Below are 9,880 nucleotides of genomic sequence, written 5' to 3' on the forward strand. Positions count from 1 at the left end.
GTGGTGTTTTGGACCAACAGAAGGTGAGAGATGTACAGATGTGTGTGTGTGTGTGTGTGTGTGTGTGTTGGGGGGAGGGTTGTTAATCTGTGTGAAGGGATGGCGATAGATATCTGTAAATGCTTGCCTTCATCAGCTTTGGAAGGGCAGGCACCGTCTTCCCTCTCTATAACGAGGTTGATTTATTGTGTGGGCAAAATATCCAGTACATAAGCTACGAATTGGAAGGTAAAAGGAAACAAAAAATTTTGCTTAGGCAAAATTTTGCTTAGGTATATTGGATTGTGAAAAATGATTTTGATATTAGTATCAAACTTTAGTTTGTTTCCCTATGACTGAAATCTCATCTCTTTATTTTACCATCTTCTCTTTCTTTATGAAACTTCACCTTTCTGTGTTTTGCTTAGGGCTTTTGCACTTGCTGTCTGTACTGCTTGTAAACTCTCCTTCCTCATTCCATTGTTCATCATGGTCATGCCACTAGGACTGGTCACTCACTGCCCCTCTCTAGCCCCACAACCTGCTGTCCTCTGAAATGTAACAATACCAATTTAAAATCAATGATCATCGTACAATATATTTATTTGCAGGTTGTCGTACCCCCATTGTAGAATTCGAGTACCCCGGAGCGGGCTCTTTGTGTGCTTGGAGTGCTGCTATGCCCCCGAGCTGACAACTATGTCTGGCACGTTGATGATTGACAGCACATTGGTTCAACACATGCAAGAACTACTTTATAATTCCGTTCCACTTTAGTCACTTTCATATGGATTCAGGTAGAAAATATACATTGAATTGTATTATTCACACTGCAAGTATATTCTATTTTCACTAATATATTACTAGAAGAATTAATGATCTTTTTATGCCTCTGAAGAATATCTCACATTGGGAAATAATATTTTGTCTGTTATTGCTACCAATTGATTCACTTAGGTGATAATGAGAGATAATTGAAACAATAAAATTAACATATTTACTGTGTGCAGTTTAATCTGTTTTAACATAACCATATACCTAATTAATTGTTACCACAATCAAGTAGCAAGCATGTTGTCATCCATTCCTACAGGTTTCTCCATGCACCTTTGTAATCCCACCCTCTCTCTATTCCTATGCCCAGGCAAAACTGACTGACTTTCTATAATTTTCGGTTAATCTGCATTAGTGAAATCCTACATTATATCCTTTTTTTTACTGCTTTAATTCGATTTAATTATTTTAAATTTGTATCCATGTTGTAGCATGTATCAATTATTCATTCATTTTATTGGTAACATATTAATCTTTGTAAGTTCATTTATTGGTAACACAATATTAAGTGGTAGATTATGGATATACCGAGGAGCCCTGGTGACAATGGGTTATCCATGGGCATCTAAATGCAATGTCAGCAGTTCAAACCCATCAGTGGCTCTGTGGGAGAGACTGAGGCTTTGTGTTCCCATAATGATTTACAGTCTCATAAACCCAGATGGGCAGTTCTACCCTGTCTTACAGCACTGCTTTAACTCCAAACTGACTCCCTGGTAGTGGGGTGGGTTGGTTTGGATTTTTGGATATAAAAATTTGCTTATCTTTTGACCTGGTAAAACATTTTTTTTTCTTGTTCCCAGTTTGAGTCTACTATTAAAAAAATATTAAAAAGCTACTATGAACATTCATGCATAAACCTTTGTGTGGATATATTTATTTTCACAAGTTTGGGCCTCACAAGGTTGGGAATGTATATATTTCCCCCTAGGATAATAAACACTGAAGGAGTCCTGTTGGGCTAGGAGTTGGGTCACTAACCACCAGGTCAGCCCAACAAGCCCGCCAGCTGCTCAGTTGGAGACAGACGATGCTCTCTAAGGCGTGCTATGGGTCAGAGTCAAGGAGATGGCAGTGGGTTGGGCTTGAGGGTGGGATAAATAGCTGGGGATGGAATGGTCTGGTTGTATAGCTGGTGTATGTTTAGCTTTTAAGACGCTCCCAAATGGTTTTCCAATGTGGTTGTGCCATTTCCCATTTCCATTAGCTGTGGAAAAGTGCTCGAGTTGTCCCAACTCTGCTCAAAAGTAGTGTCATTGTTCTTTTTCATTTGAGTCCATTGAAAGCAAGTAATGTCATGTCTCTTATGGTTTTAATTTGTCTTTCTCTGATAATTAAAGATGCTGAGCATTCTCTTCTTGTCCTTATTTGTCTTCTATATACATTGCTTTGTGATATGTCTCTTTAAATGGCTGATATCTGCCATCTTTATGAGGTACTCCAGGGGTTAGCTGAGCCTCGGGCATGTGTTCCAGATGTCAGTTTTATTCTTAGGACCCTTTCCGTTCTGGCCTGGGTCTCTCCTTGTGTTAGCATAACTTGAGGATGATGCTTGTGTAAAGTCATAGATAGAATTTGGAGTCCCTTGTCTGGCTCTGCCATTTTCCTCATAAGCTTAAGTCTATAGTGACCCCTTTTCCTGATTTCTCCAGTTAGAAAAATGGAGTTTCTGTCTGACATTTAGCTTTGCTGTCCAGGGACTGGAGTCCTCTGTGGGATAAAACAAATCAGGAACTTTCCTATATGCATACACACACGGGCAAATACATGCATATGTATTATGGTGAAAATATCTGTACATACACAAATACACTCACACGAGCATAAGGGTAGATTAAAAATATTGCTACTAGGGTTTCTATTGATGTGTGGGTTCATCGCAGACAACGCTGGTCTGAACCTGTGTCTGGAACCAGTAGGTGACTGTGGACAGTTCTCACAGCAATAAATTTGTTATAGTCTCATTACCCCCAAAACCCACTGTTACGGGGTCAATTCCAGTTCATAGAGTTCCTACATAGGATCTCGGAGGCTGTAGATCTTTCTGGAAGCAGGAAGCCTCATCTTCCTCTCAACGAATGGATGGTAGGTTTGAAATTCCCAACTTGAGGTCTACGGTCCCACACTTACGCAACCCCTGTCTCTGTGGTCAGTGATGGCTGCAGACAAGTTCTCTCAGTAATACACTTGTCTTAGAATCTGCTCGGTCAGTTCAATATAAGGCAGAAAGATCTTCTCAGAACTCCAAAGGAGTCATCTTGATAGATTTCTTTTTGCTGCTGATGAAACAGGGTGATCATGGAGGTGTATTAAGAAAGTGTTTAAAGAAAATTGAAAATAGCACCGATGAGAAAAGGACCATGACATTTCCTCCAGGGAATTCTACCTCCACAATGCACATGCTCATTCTTATAGGGTCACAGGGTTGTCTCAGGACATTGTCATGGGGAAACCTGACTAGATCCACCTTACAGCCCTCACCTGGCCCCTTCAGACTACCTTTATTCTCCAAACTCAAAGCACATTGCAAAGGGACACAATTTGTGTTCATCAAGGATACCCAAGCGACCCTTTCGACATAGTGTATATCCAAGGGTGACACTTCTTTGGCTTTTTCACACCAATTCGGTTTTCATTTTTCTGGAAACTCCTTCCTAATAAGCCCCCGTGGTCATCCCGTGTCCTTTGAGAAAATCTCTCATGATTGCTTCCTTTGAATCCTGGGAAACATTTGCTGTAACCTTTCGAGGTGACCCTAGCTTTAAATTGAACTCACCCAGAAATTCCCCCAAGAAGACACTGCTCTGGTTGGATCTTGCTCTTTGCATCATATTGGGACATTCAAACTCACCCTCAGTTACGATTTATTCCATAACTGTCTCCATTAGTTTGATTTACTTAACAGATTGATGGAAATATCAGCTCGTTGAGAAAGCTGATCGTCAGAAGACAGTTCTGTTTAAGTATCCTTTTTGTTAAGCCACCCTCGCGAGGCCCAGACAAATATATATTGCTGAGAGAACTTGTGAGCCACCATCCACTGACTGAAGAGTCATATTAAAACGTGCCTTGTTTGTAGCAAACCCACCCATGTATGAACAGTAACCCCAGGACACAACGTTTTGACCCACCATTGCACTTTTCGACACACTCTTGTAGAATGGTATTCTTCGCTAGGAGTACTATGCTACGTCATTCATTAGCCAGTCAGTTTGTTTTGTATTGAGTTGACTTATATTGGGATTTAGTAAGACAAAGGGGGTGAAACATTAGGATGACGGAATTGAAAACACTTTTGTATACTTCACTATTAACAACTTAAAAGAGATTCAGTAAATGATTTCCCACTTTTATAGCAATAGTAGGTAGTTGTAGATCTTAGGGGAGCAGCACATTAATAATTTTGATCTGTTTCATCCTTGCAGGAAGGACAAGTACAAATACGAAGGTACCACGATCCACTATCCAACTGTTCAGATGATTTGTCTGCCAAAACATACATTGAACAGTTGAGGATGCTTCTGAGTGGATGTTTCACATATAAAATTACGATACTTTTTGAGCCATAGGAGGTTGCTTCATTTGCTTATCAATGTCTTCCCTTTGTTTTAAGTTTGTATATTACAAGGGAAAGTTTTAAAATGAATTTTAATATTTAGGTGTTATGATACATATAAAAATCTCTAGTAATCACTTCCTTTGTTATTGTTAATGCTGTAAAGTGCCATAAAGTCAGTTCAGGCCCATGTGTCACTATGGGTCTGTGTTAGGCATCATTCTCTAGAGAAACAAACCAGGACACTTATGATTGCTATATATATCGAGTATAAGCCGACCCAAATATCAGCCAAGGCACCACAAAAACTGCATAAAAATGTGCTGGAAAACTCGGCTTATACGTGAGTATATATATAGTGTGTGTGTGTGTATAGATAGTTAGGTTTATAGAGCATGAAGGAATATACAACTAATTAGTCCACACAGCAGTACAGAGGGCTCAGTTCAATTCACTTCCATGAATTAGTTAATTAACTGGAAGCCCTTCAACTGACAAGGGTTGCTGGGTCCAAGGACAAGGAAGCAAACAGCTGAGTCTTCCCTTGAACAATGCAGGTAGAATCTGTCCCCAGGCAGCAAACAGCAGGGTGGGCCACCAACAGTCAGCAAGTCAGGAGCTTAGCGAAGCAGGCCTGGAAGGGACATTGAACTCAAGCAATGAAAGACAACAGGATCCACCAGGCTCAAGCTCAAATGATATACACAACAGCAGCGTGGTGAAGCAGGTCTCGAAGGAACTGCAAGCTCTGGTGACATGATCCATGGGTTGGCTTGTCCCACAGGTACTGTTGCTCACAAGTTGGGGCAGAGAACTAACTAAAGCAGTCACATGCTGGTCCGATCACCACAGAGAGAGAGAGAGAGAGAGAGAGAGAGAGAGAGAGAGAGAGAGAGAGAGAGAGAGAGAGAGAGAGAGGCTGGCCTTGCCAAGCCATGTATTTCTTTTCCCTCCAATCAAACCGCAACCTGATTAATCCCACATGTTCTTGTTGGCCAGGTTGGCACAAAAACCTACCTATCACAGGGTCCAAACCTAGTTGATGGCACCTAATAGCAACAACAGCAACAACAACAGAATGCAGTACTCCCTGGTCCTGCACTATCTTCACAATTGTTCTTGTTCTTGAGCCCCTTGTTGCCATCGTGGTGTCAATCCATCTCATCGATTCATTCAAATTCACAAAAATATTTGTCTTTCTTTCTGGAAACAGTTCACTTTCTTTTTCTTATTTTTTAGTTTATTTTCATCTTTGGAAAGCCCTCTGTTTCAACCAAGCGAGAACAAAATATTTCTACAATTTTGCTTCTGTTATATATGTAACAAACCCTTAGAACAGAATGTATTTGTGATGGGTTGTATCTTCAAAAACAATAAAAACAAATTCTATCAACTTTGATCACATTGAAAACTACATATTTTAATCATCACATCATGATTTTAATGTTCCTTATTTCCTGATTGTAGATAAGTAGAATTCAGAAACTTCTTTCAGGATCTATTTTTGAGAATCACAGGAACCTTGAGAGTTTATGTAATAATTTCTCTTGCCTGTAGGTAAGATTATCTTTTCGTTAGACTCAGGAGGTAGCTATACCTCTGTAGAAAGCTTTTAAAACTGACTTTCCTATGTCAGTAAAATGACTTAGGACAGAAATGCTAACAAAAAATGTAAAAGATAGTCTGTTAATTTTGTGGGGCTCCTTCCTAGTCCTACCCATCCCTTTCCTTTGGCTAGAAGTGTTTTATACCTTTTGGCTTTAATTTTCCTTTGGCTTGTTTTCTTTACTGTTCACCTGATGAGTCTGGCTATTTTTTCCAGGAAAATAGTATTTTCCAGGAAACGAATGATTTAGGAAGAGGAGCAAGCATTTGTGGGCAGTTTTATGACACATGATGACTGCGTGCGCTGCCAGTATTTGCACATGGAGTAGATTTATAGTTCCGACTGTTCCAAAGCAAGAGCCTGACATTCTAGCTCAGCGCTTTGGGTCATTTATCAGTGTCAGAGTGGTTTTTGATTGCCAAGTTGTAGTGCAAGGAAATACTTACGTGGACTTGCTATCCATGGCCTTTGTAACTTTCACCAAATGACTAGAGAGGACGATGTAGATGTGAGACACTTTCGGCTCATCAAAGGGATTGGATAACGCACTAATTATATAAGTAAGGCACATGGTACTCCTGGAGTGGGTGGGATCATGCAAACAAGGTGTATGGAATCTAGCAAGGAAATTGGTCAGTTGTGCCATCCCATTAGGTTTGAAATGAGCCATCTCAGAAGTAGGAAAAGGGAATCTCACTTCTATCATGAGAAAAGACCCAGGAGTGGACTGTGTCCTTTGGATGTGTGGTCCCAGTGCTGATCCTCCTTGTCCAAGAGACAGAGAACTGTAACACGAGAGATGGTAAGAGGAGGTGGCAAGCAGTGACAGGGAAGTGCTGGCAGCAGAGGTAAAGGTAGAAGAATTAGGAGACTGGCAGGAGAAAGAACAGGCAGCCGGCTTCCCAGCCTCAGCCCATCAATGAACCCTGAGTGTCTACGGGCAGGAAACGTGTTGGTCGATTGCGAGCCTTTGTGCATTGACCTATGGTGCTAGGCTCACCAAGTCACAGAGCAATGAGGCTGGGTGTCTTTGAGAATGCGGCTTGCTGGCAGAGTTGGGTACCTTTGCGCACTTAATGGAAGGTAGAAGAGCTTCATAACCCTTGTTCAAGTAGGGCAGAGACCAATGACTGCAGGCCAGGGAAAAGCCCAGCCCTAGAGAGAGGCCTGCCAGCGAGCATGGCTGAGAAGAGGTGTCCCTGATCCAAAAACTGTATCCTATTAATTTCATCATAAGACTCATGACTGTGAATTCTGTTGCAACAAATTGAATTCAGCAGGTAAATATAGAGTGTCATGAGAGAGAGGGCTGGTTTCAGAATTGGTAAAAAGATTGGAGGGTGAAGACATCATGTCTGACCCCTTCCTCGCAGGACTGGTGCGTGGGCTGATGCAGGTAGTGATTGTCTTCTGCTTCCCTGGTGAATGAGGAGGTCACACTGTTTCACACAAGTGATGACAGAGTCTCCTCTGGGTCCTCTCAGGCGAGAAAAGCAGTTAGAGTGCTTTGAAATATAGGCTAAGCATACAAATTCTCCTGGATTAAGTTGTGCCATCAAAGATATGCATCACCTTGGTTGGATCAGGATTCTCAGTGCTTTGGCAGTTATTTAATGATGTGATTTGGCAATTATAAAACTCTCAAAGAAAATAACTGTCATTGAGTTGATTTCAGCTCATAACAACCTTACAGGACGTGGCAGAATTGCTCCTCTGGGTTTCTGAGACTGTAACCCTTTTTTTAGTATCGATTTTAATTAGATCCGCCCAGGATATAGTAATAGTATGATTGAATAAAATTTGACCATAAGATATTGTATTGGGTATTCTTACATTAAGCAGCTGCTTCTTGGGGAATGCACTGTTTTTCTGGTTGCCTTGTTCATCTAGTTATTTTCTTATACCGTTCTTTAGCAGCTGGAAAATCCATTGTATTAACCGCCAGAAGTGCAGTTTGGTTTGCAGTTCCTCATTGAACAATTCCATCTCTTCTATAAACAGCATTGTGGTTTGAAAGGTGTTCTGTATTGAGTTTGGGGAGAAAGCTGAAATCCAGAAATATCAACAACAAAAAGTAGTTTTGCTTCATCTAGTCCTCTTTAGATGTTTCAGGAGCTCGTGGCCCATCCTTGTTTTCATGTGTGCTCCTTCCATTAAGCCCGGAAGATTAGCAGAGAGACAGTAACCCGTTTTGCATGAGAAACCTGACTTAGCAAGAAGGATTTTCTAGCATTCCAGAATCCCACTAGGCCTCATCAGCTATGTTTTAGATCAAGGTAAATTATTCATTTGGTCTTTTCAATGATAGAAAATGTGTAACTAATTTACCACCAAGACCTCCTTCAGCTACCAAAATTTTGTTCTCTTCATCAAATTCTCCTATGAGTTTACCATTTTCGTCATTACTGACACGGACACAGGCACAGGACTGTCAGTTTTTCCTTTGGAGCTGTTCACTGACCGTTAGCTCCTGCTCCAGCCACAAATCGTTTCTGCAGGGATTTGTCTTTAAGTTGCTTTAAAGAAATCTCTTTTTTCCAGCCGCAAACCAGACGTCACCACTTTTCCACCTTCTCTATCTCCTTAGTCAAGGATGACGCATCTACCACTTCCTCACTTCCTCCCTTGGTGAAGCTTCTTAGTTTATCAACGAAGTTTCCATGAAACATGGAACAGCTGGGAGCCATAGCAATGGGAGGTCGGGATTCCCTTTGGTAGAAGTGACCTGAGACCGTCATTATTTCTTTTAAACAGTTTTATTGGCATTCATTCATACTTCATAAAATTCAAAAGTTCAGTCATATCAAGATGAGTTGTACAATGTTTACCACAATCAATTTTAGAACATTTTCTTCTTCCTTATACTCATTGCTATTTGTGTAATTTTTTTTCAATTTTGGCAAAATATATGCAATAAAACATTCTCCAAATCAACAATTTCTACATGCATAATTCAATTCCATTGATTATACTCTTCCTGTTTACAATCATTATTGATGTCAGACTGTAATTCTTTATGGCAATAGAACATCTTGTCTATCTCCCATCGAGCTGCTGGTGGTTTTGAACTGCTGATCTTGTGGTCTAGCAACACCAGGTCTCCTTGGCATTAAATAATTATGTGGTTTTTTTTTAATTGAGTAATGAGTAAAGGCTGGAAGAGTTTAAGGAGCTTAATAGTAAAATCCTGCATTGTCTTGAAAAGACTGTTAGAATTCTGGCTATCAAAGGCAAGTCTGAGGTGGGCTCAGAAGAAAGGCATGATACTGAGACACTGTCAGAGATATGACAGAAGCAGAACCAGGAGACCAGCGTGAGATGTGTAGAGCTGCCCCATGGAGTAAGAGAACAATGTCCTTGGGAAGGGAGCTTCTTGAGTTGCCTCCAGACACTTTGATTGCAGAATTAGGTTTGCCACCCACAGAGAAAGAGACTGAGCATCTTTAGGCTGCCTCCTTGGAGTGAGATGCTTCCAAAACACGTCATCGGTAGAGTTAAAAGAGCTTTGTAACTAACCTGAGCAGACCAGGGCAGAAACTGGACCAAAGTCACCTTGAACTGTCATACCCTTCCCAGCGTATTCCTGTCTTGAATATTTTGTGCCAACCTCTCCTTTCGCCCAGTCAGTTATTGACTTTTTAATAGTGTGGAGCATGATAATATTTGTCCTATTGGGACTAATTTTGCTCATCATCATGCCCTCCAGGTTCATCGATGTTACGAGGTATTTTATAGATACATTCTAATTCTATAGCATTGCATAGTACTCTATTGTCGGCATGTACCATAGTTCACTCATTCATTCATGGGCATTAGGTTGTTTCTCTTTTTGCGGCTGTGAACATTGCTGCATGGACACGGGAGCACATAAATCGAGCCATGTCACAGCTCTTATTTCTGCAGAA

General features: G+C 40.8%; 1 pseudogene; it reads right to left on the bottom strand.

Moving 5' to 3' along the window:
- Positions 1 to 7,646: 7,646 nt before the first annotated feature.
- LOC142449294 (GTP-binding protein 10-like) lies at positions 7,647 to 8,713 on the bottom strand (annotated as a pseudogene).
- Between the last annotated feature and the right edge of the window lie 1,167 nt (positions 8,714 to 9,880).

Source organism: Tenrec ecaudatus, chromosome 5, assembly GCF_050624435.1.
Source record: "Tenrec ecaudatus isolate mTenEca1 chromosome 5, mTenEca1.hap1, whole genome shotgun sequence".
NCBI lineage: Eukaryota > Metazoa > Chordata > Mammalia > Afrosoricida > Tenrecidae > Tenrec > Tenrec ecaudatus.